A 9,800-nucleotide genomic window follows, 5' to 3' on the forward strand; every position below is an offset into this window, starting at 1 on the left:
TTCTGAGTTCTTTTAATTATAGCTGAATAAAATCCAAAGTCAGAGAATATAAAATGTGAATGGTATGGGTTAGAGGTGAAAAAGTATGGGTGAGACACACTTGCAGAAGACACTGAAAGATAAGTTAAAAGGCAGATGATTAACGAAAAGACTGGGAGAAAAGCCATAAAGATTCACTAAGATAAGATTAAATCACCAATAAGAAGTTAGAATAGCACCTATATGAAGGCAGGATATCTATAATTGTTTAAGTAGAAACTAGAAAGTAAAATAGGAAAGAAAAAAGCCATTATTTATTATCTGTGGTATATTATAGATACAGAGAAATTTCCTATGAAATAATCCAAAGGTATACAATAAGTATAATTTAACACAGTAGATAGACACAGAATATCCAACCCAAAATAAGATTGTGGAATACAATTGTTGTAGACAATACTGTAATATAATAAAACAGTGCATATTATTTTTAATGCTATGTTTAAAGTGTTTTACAGAATATGTGAAGGGTATTTTTTACTTGCTCTCATTCTTGGAAGAATTGTGAAGGAGCAAAGAAACCTAAAGCAACAGGGGGTGGGATAGCAAACTTGACTATGATAAGACAGCCAAAAAGTGGAAAAGAAGAAAGAATTTATCCACTGCATCTCACCTCCAGGTGGTGTTAACTCCCTGCTGGGTGGCACAAGCAAGGAACTCTCCAGGTGACATTAATAGAGAAGCCTCTAACGGTGTCTTAGTCCATTTGGGCTGATCTAACAGGATACCATGGACTGAGTGGCTTGTAAACACCAAACATTGATGCCTCACCATTCTGGAGACTGGGCATCCAAGAGGAAAGCACCACAGATTGGATCATAGATGGCACCTTCTCTCTGTGCCCTCACATGGGAGAAGGGATCAGAGAGCTCTCTGAGGTCCCTTACAAGAGCACGAGTTTCATTCATCATGACTTTATCACCTCCCAAAGGCCCCACCTCCAAATTCCATCATCTTGGGGATTATGTTTCAACATATGCATTTTAAGGGGACACAAACCGTTAGTCTATGGCATGCAGAAGGCAAAAAAGAGGTGCAGGTTGAAGGCAATGCATAGCTGGAACCAAAGAAAGTGAGTCTAAGAGGATCTGAACGTACCCAAGCAGAGCTGATACAAATAGTATTCAAAGCCATGATGCAGGATCAAGAGCATGAAGGCAGAGAGGAGAGAGAGAAACTCTGACTCCTGGGTCACTCCAATGTGTAGAAGTCAGAAAAATAAGGCATAAGGAGGTAGGATGAAAGCTGAGACAACGTGAAGTTCCACAAACTAAATTAAGAAAGAAACTGATTGTATTTTCTATGCTGTACTTTACATCCCCATGACTATTTTGTAACTACCAATTTGTACTTCTTAATCCCTTCACCCTTTCACCCAGCCTCCCGACACCCCACCCATCTGACAACCATCGTTCTGTTTTCGTCATCTGTTTGTCTCTGTTTTGTTTGTTCATTTTTTTTGTCTTTTAGATTCTACATATAAGTGAAATCATATGCTGTACACCTGAAGCTAATATTATAACGCATGTCAACTGTAATTGGAAAAACTTAAAGTGATTGTATGTCCACTATATAGGGTGGGGGCAAAAGTGGGCTTATGGTTGTGAGTTTGAGAAACAGAATTTATTCTTGTGTTTTAAAATTAATTATTTTATTATTTTCCATATGAAGAACTCTAAACCTACTTTTGCCCCACCCTGTACTTTAATAGGAGGAAGGAAGGAAGGTAGAAAGAAAGGAAGGGAGGGAGGGAGGGAGGGAGGGAGGGAGGGAGGAAGAGAAGAAAAAGAAAGAAAGAGAAACTAAAGGGGAGAGAATGATCAACAATGTCAAATGCAGCTGAGAGATCAACTAAGAAAAGAGCTGATGGATACAGCAACAATGTGAAAGCTATCGGTGACTTTGTCAAGAGCAGCAGGTAAGAGCTTACTGGAGTTCAAGACCAAATGGGAAGAGAGGAATTTGGGAAAGTGATTAGCTTTTCTAAGAGTTTTATCATCATGGGGGAGTGGGGGGAGAAGCTGAACATAGATGTGGGTTCAAAGGAGCTTCCTTTTTTAAGAAGAAAGAAAATGATGACATATTTGTAAGTTCACGAGAATAACCCAGAAGCAAGGCAAAGATGAATAATGCACAAGAGGAGGAACTTGCTGCAGGATTAGCCTTGAGTGGGTGCAGGGGATGTACTGTAGTGCCCCGGGGGGAGGAGTTGCAGGGCAGTTCATCCGTTTTCACTGGAGATGAGGCTGAGTATAAGCAGTCACAGAGTTGCGTTGGTGGGTGTTCACAGTGGGGGAGTGTAAGGAAGTGCTGTTTGGATTGCTCTGATTTTCTTAGAAATGTAGAACACAGTCCTGAGCTGAAAATGAGTATAGGATAGATAGTACGTACTGGAGGCTCAAGGGGAGAGGAGACGTACCGGAATAGCCCTACAGGAGGCATAAATGAGCTAGGAAGTAAGTGCACCAGGGACAACTGCATCACAGGGACACACTCACAGCCCCCGGGGGAATGACTTGATGCCAATGGCACAGACTCTGGAGCCAGGGAGCCTGAATGAGAACAGCCTTTGCCACCCCTTACCTATGTGATCTGTGCAAGTTAGTTAACCTCTCTGCTCCTCCCTTTTCTGCTCCATAAAATGCATAACAATAATAAGACTGTCCTCATAGAATAATTAGATGACCATCAGATATATTGTATATATATATATATATATATATATATATATATATATATATATATATAATATATCATAGAATTTTGTCTGAAGCATTTTTATATGTGTTAGCTATTATCTATATTGCTACTAATGAAAATGAATTTAAATTCAATATAAACACCAAAGATAAACACATCAAAGTTATTAAACTCATCCCTCTCTCACCACCTAATAATAAATGCTACTAAGTCCTGTGAATTGTAACTATTTTTTTTCAAATATCACATTGCATCACATAAAATTTATGATATATAATAAAATTGCTGATTTTATATAATAACTATATACAGTTTGACCTATATGTCTTCTAATTTGTGTCAGACCAACTTTAGATGAGGGACCCAAGCCCTAGTAGACTGGAATTTTCATCGTGTTTTATTGGCAAGTTTCTTTAAATAACAAAATATATCTGCTTTTGTAACCTTTCTTATCTTTTTCTATCACTATCTGTATTTTATTCTAGAACTCCATGACATTCACATGCACACAATCTCCTAAAATCTTTCTTTTAAAAACATCACTGGCAAAACATATTTTTCTAAATAGAAGAAAGAGGCATCTAAATCCATCTGGAGACAAATGAATGATGAGCTCTCAGAAGCTGAAAGGAAAGTGATGGATTCACTGGGTAGAATGATCAACTGAGCCCTGAAGGAAGAAAAGGGAACTTCAGCAAAGACCACCCCTAGGCAGAAGCCTGAAACACAGAGTTCCCTGAAAAATATCACAAAGATGATTGCAGGTGAGGCAAAACCCTGAAAACAACAATGATCAAAAAAACCCTTGAAAAGGTCTACTCTCACAACACACACACACACACACACACCCCAAGTCCAAGACAGAATGGCTTGCTTTGTTTTTCCTGAGCCACATACTGCAACGAGTGCCACTAAATCAAACACAGGAAGTTCCATCCTGAAAACTTCCAGGTGATATTGCAGCTACTCCAGTTTCAGCCACGGCAGTCGATTAGAAAAGAGCCCAAACTCTTGTGAACAGGTTTATATGCCTGCTGGATAACCATGTGGTTAGTTTCTGAAGAGGAAAAATATCATTTAAATTCAGTCTGCTATTTGGACTGTGAGGAAGCCGGTGTTTGCCGTCCCCATGAACGGCTTTCCTTTTACCCTGAGAGAACGGCAGGCAGATGCGCAGGTTGCGAAGTCTCCCTGAGCTGGAGGATAGCATTTCACACACATAATCAGTTTTAAAATATGCACACTTCTGCCTACGTTTACACAGGGACAATTCGATTTTCTAACTTAAAATAGCAAAAATATGTTATATTTCCAGAAGAACTCACTACCAGACTACTTTTTTGGAAACTTGAGGTGGCAAGATGCATAATGCATAGGTAATTTATGAGATTTCTACGCATTTTAATTGCCAAATTCAAACTGAATAAACTATATTAATGAAAATGTAGGCAGTTGCAGTAACCCTTGGCTTAATCCACATTTAACAAGTATTGACAGGCTCTTTTTTTATCAGGAAGGCAATAATCACACACCATCTGCTGCCAGTTAAGTGGAAGTAATTCAATTGTTAAATTACAAATGTAAAGGACTGAGTTATAAATATGTTTGATTAAAATGGACCTTGGGAAGATTTCTTTTGGTAGTGTCTGCTACAGCCAACTCTCAATCAGTTAAGGTTGGATAATTCAGTTTTTTTTTTTCCTTCTTTCTCCCTCATACTTTGCAATTTCAGTGTATGAGCACTTTTGCCAGAGAATGGGAAGAATGAGAAATGATGACTATCCACTGATCCCTGCCAGGTGTATGACTCCATATTAAAAACAGTAATATCCCACATTGTCTGGCCTTGTTTTTAATGACAAAAAAATGACTAGAATACTACCATATATAATAAAAGCCCAGCAACTGAAACAGTGGAATGACCAGAACTACCAGAGACCAGAACATCATGGCCCCTCGCTCCGGCTAGCTCCGCCCCCCCAGGGAGCAGTTATGGGGCAATCAGGCAGGCAGGCGAGTGATTAAGGGTGATCAGGCAGGCAGGCAGGCGAGCAGTTAGGAGCCAGCAGTCCCAGATTGCGAGAGGGATGTCTGACTGATCGGCCTAAACTGGCAGTCAGACTTCCCCTGAAAGGTCCCAGATTGCGAGAGGGTACAGGCTGGGCTGAGGGAAACCCCTCCCCTCGCACCCCGCCCCCCCCCCCCCCCCCGTGCACGAATTTTGTGCACCGGGCCTCTGGTATAGTAATAAAAGTCCCCCATATGCTAAATATAAAACTATATTTCATTGGACATATAATGTTCAGATTAATGAATTTCTGGACTTACAGACCTATTTAGTAGATGAAATTGCTATTATTCACTGCTTCTTAACTTACTCAAGTCTCTCTAAATTCACCTGTGAAATTTATTGAGTCAATTAATAAAAATATGTAAGAATTTTAGTTAAACATAGCAAATGGTCACTTTGATTCCTAAGCTTACTAATAAAGATAAAAGACCAAAAGATATAAATGCAAAAGTACAAAGAAATTAGGAAAGATGGTCATAGCAGGAATGAGGTTTCAACAAAATTTTGAAAGATGGAAAGTAGATGGAGAGATTGTAAATGACTTAGCAAAGAGGAGGATAAAAGTTAGTGTCTCACAGAAATCCTGAGAATTTCGGCCAGTGGAGGCACTGACACCTTGGAAAACAGCGTTAAGTTGCAGTAATACAAAATAGGACTTCATTAAAATCCAGTTTACAAATCTTAGACTTTCAGATCTCTCTGGCCAGCACAGCCAGGCCCCTGTCCTTTATTCTAACCCTTTCTGCTCCATTTGGCGTTATACAGAAGACCAAAGGTTGGCCTCTACAGAATCCTAGACCCTGGCAGTGCTCTCGGCAATCCCTCAGATCTGTCCGTTGCTTCAACGGTGTTTGGACTGAACAGACCCAGCCTCCTACCACCCTCCAACCTCTTTTCCTGTAACCACCTTCGGAACCACCTCAGCCATCTTCAGCCTACAAGGGCAGCCAACGCTGTTTTTGACCTTATTTCCTTATTGCCGAACAACCATAAGATCCCAAATTCATCCCAATCATTCCACTGAGGTGGAGGCTGCTGTCAGCCACCTGGTCAACCTGCATTGGTGAGCCTCCTACATCTCCTTCCCTCTGGGCTTCTGTTTCCCCTGCAATAATGTGGCTCTGGAGGGCATGGGCCACTTCCATGAGTTGTCAGAGAAGTGCGAGGGTGCTGAGCATCTCTTAAAGATACAGAACCAGTACTGCAGCAGTGCCCTCTTCCAGGACATGCTGAAGTCTCCCCAGGATGAGTGGGGCAAAACTTGCCATGGCCTTGGAGAGGAACCTGAACAGGCCCTTTTGGATCTGCATGCTCTGTGACCTCCTGGAGAACCACTTCCTAGATGAAGAGGTGAAACTCATCAAAAAGAAGGGTGTCACTTGACTAACCTCCACAGGCTGGCCAGCCCCCAGGCTGGTCTGGGCAAGTATCTCTTTGAAAGGCTCACCTTCAAGCATGACTAGGTGCTTTTGGAGCCCAGAGCTCCTTGAGAAGCCCTCTGCATTCATTCTCCTGGTGTCTGGCTTTTGTCTGAGCCTCTTCCTGAGATCATTTTAGCAACTCTGGAGCCCTCTCCCATTCATTGGACCAAGTGGAAACAACAAAGCTTTTTGCAGCAAAAAACAATCCTAGACTCTCCAAATAGCTTTTAATTGTATCATTTTTTAAAAGCCTGCATAGCAAAGTGCTCTAGATCGCCCTCCTTCCTCTCCACCCTGCTGTGTGACCCAGGAGGCCAAGCCCTGGAGACCAATCACCCAGGCTCCCCACTCCTGACACCCATGTGGATTAGTTGAACGGAAGGTGCCAGCCAGAATAAAGAAAATCCACCAGAAAGTAGATCAAAGACCAAAACAGAAAAATAAAAGAAAATTTGAGCACTGACCCAGGACATCCAACATCCCACTAATAAGTATTCCAAAAAAGGAGAGCAGAGAATACAAAGAGTGTAAATTATCAAGAAAATAATTTAAGAAACCAATTATTTGTATTATTTTTGCAACATTTTTGTAATTTTATCATTCCAAAATGAAGTTTACATATATATGTACATAGCACATATAAAATTATATTTGACAATATATGTCTAAGTAAGAAAAACATATTACATACAAAAAATTGAAAAGGCACTGGACTTCTCACACAGCTACAATGAGGATGTGAAAGCAATGAATCAACAATGTCAAAATGTTGAAGGAAAATTACTTTTGACCTAGAATTGTAAACCCAGTAGAACTATGAATCAATCTAAGTTTACAAAAAAGAAACAGTTCAATACTTGTAAGTACTGAGCATATATCATCAATGTTCTTTTCCTTAGGAAACCCAAATAAAATGTGTCATAGAATAACAAGGTAAAAAACCAAGAGAGGAAGACCTGGGACCAGTTTGTGTGCACTCCCAGGATGGGAGCTGTGCTGCTCACCTAGACAGCAGACAGTCTGGGCAGGAGCAGGTTTCTAGGGGAAACAAAAGGAGGTGTTCAATATTTGGAAAATTGTTGGTCTAGTGAGTATTTGGTGGAAAATGGAAATGGGTGAAGAAAAAAAAACAAGCAAATGGGGGGGAAAATGAGGCTGCTGTTAATTCCAGAAAAAACAAAAGGTGGTGGGGGGAGGGAGGGAGTTGTGCCAGAAAGAAAATCATTGACAATATTCACATAATAATAACACAGTGAGCACTGATTATTGGTATAAATAAAAACTGTAATCTGATTATACCAAGAGGATGGGGTTGGTGGCAGATGAGTGAAGTGGTCTAAGAGAGGCACATTATCAATCATCATAATAGCATTTGCATGTTGTTTAACAATATGGAAGTAAATGTCAGAAGAAACAGCAAGAAACTTTGAAGAAAGTTATTGCCTTTGTAGAAAGAGGCTAAAGGCTGAGAAAGGTTAGGGTGGCAGATGCCTGCTATTTAGGGTGAACTAGGCATTTTAATATTAAGTGCATATGTTACATTAATAAAAATAAAATTAATTTAAAATTAGTTAATTATACATCTTATCACTTTCAGTAAAATATATTTAGATCTATATTATTTGTAAATATATTTATAGATAAACTTCATTGCCTTCAAAGAGCTTGGTGAAATAAATAACTTGTGAATGGAAATAATGATGTACCTCAACATTACCTCCTAGACCCATGCTCATACCTCCTTAGATTTTCCAGAATAGTCATCATTTCAAATATTTTATCCCACTATTCTGATAAGTATGCTTATGCTTGTCAGATAATGTGGCCTCATTTTCTGATGGAAAATTGTTACTCTAACTGTATTTTTAACCTATCACTAATTTAACTTAGGCATATCAAAAACCTTATGCTGTGCTACCAAGAACCTTTCACAGGAGAACCAGAAAAATCTATTGCCTATATCATCAGTGTGATAAAGGTCACCTTCAGACAAAACAATCATCACGCTGTTTTAGCCTTGGCATTTAAAGAACTACAGCTACCATTCTAGAAATATAGATCAATTTTGAAATCATCTACCACAGTTTGCTTAACCTTTACAGATAGCTAAATCATAAGGTGTGTTGAAAGTGAAGAACTTTAAAAGAGAATAAATAAATAGTGGATGATGAGGCAAGGGGGAAAAAAGAAACAACAATGGTTTCATACCCATCAGTTTACAGGATTCTTTTAACTAAATTAAATAGATCATGTACCCTTTACAGATAAGGAAACTAAGACTTGGAAAGTTTTTAAAGTGCCAAGGATCGTAGATCAACTTAATTGAGCAATTACTGAGCTGCTGTTTACAAGGTGTAGCACCACCACACTAGGAATACAACGGTGATGGTTTTCAAGGATCTTACAAAGTCAGGGAGAACAGATAATAAATCACTAATGGGTAAGTAGAATACTAGGAAAGTATTTGGGAGAAGTAGCTTACCAGGACTTCTGGGAAAGCTAGCAACTAAACTGAAACCTGTAAAACAAATTAGAATTAACTAGGAAAAATAGGTTAGATTTCATTCTAGTAATATTGCTTTAGTCTGTGTTAATAAAAATTTTAGAGGGTGCCCAATATATGCAATGCATAGATCCCAAGTGAATGTGTCCTTAACAAAATTCAAATGGTGAAGCCCCAACCTATTTGGAGGTGGGGCCTTTGAGAATTAATTAGGTCTAGAGGAGATTATAAGGGTGGGGTCCCACATTGGGATTAATCTATAATAATCTATAATAATAAAAGCATAACATGCTAATTAGACTGGACAGCTGAACAACCTTCCGGATGACCTTCCGGATGAAGCTGGGGCTACGAGGGCCGAGCGCCTTGCACGAATTTCGTGCATCAGGCCTCTAGTGTCTTTATAAGAAGAGAAAGAGTCCAGAGTACTCTCTCTCTGTCTCCCCACCATGTGAGGACACAGTGAAATGGCGGCCAGCCAGGAAAAGGGTTCTCACCAGGCACCAAATCAGCTATCACCTTGAGCTTGAACTTCCAGCCTTAAGATCCTGTCGTTTAAGCTGCTCAGTCTATGGTACTCTGTTATGGTAGCCCAAGCTGACTAATGCACCATTTTTTAAAATAAAATTTAAAAAACCTACCTAGCAAGGTAATATAGAAATAAAACAAATTAATAAGTCAGAAACAGGCAGAACTAGATAACATGAATCCAAATTCTTGGAGTGACTGAACCTCTCCAAGCTAGAGTTGTCACATCTCTAAATTAGTAACCACATAGAGTATGCCTCATAGAGCTGTTATGAGGATTAAATGAGCTAAGGAATGTGAAGCCCTGTAAAAGACTGGAGAAATGATAACCATTACTATTATGATAATGAAAGGTGTCATGAGACAACAGCCAAGGACTAGTTAATATAAATCACATGCACTAATTTTTCTCTTCAGCATCTTTGCTCTTCCCTCCCTTTGGAACATACTCCCAACACCTCTTCCCAGGCCCGACCTCCCATTATCTTTGAGATCTCCATTTATTGCCTCCTCCTCGGCCAACTTCCAGGAACTGCCC

Source organism: Cnephaeus nilssonii (assembly GCF_951640355.1).
Source record: "Cnephaeus nilssonii genome assembly, chromosome: 1".
NCBI lineage: Eukaryota > Metazoa > Chordata > Mammalia > Chiroptera > Vespertilionidae > Cnephaeus > Cnephaeus nilssonii.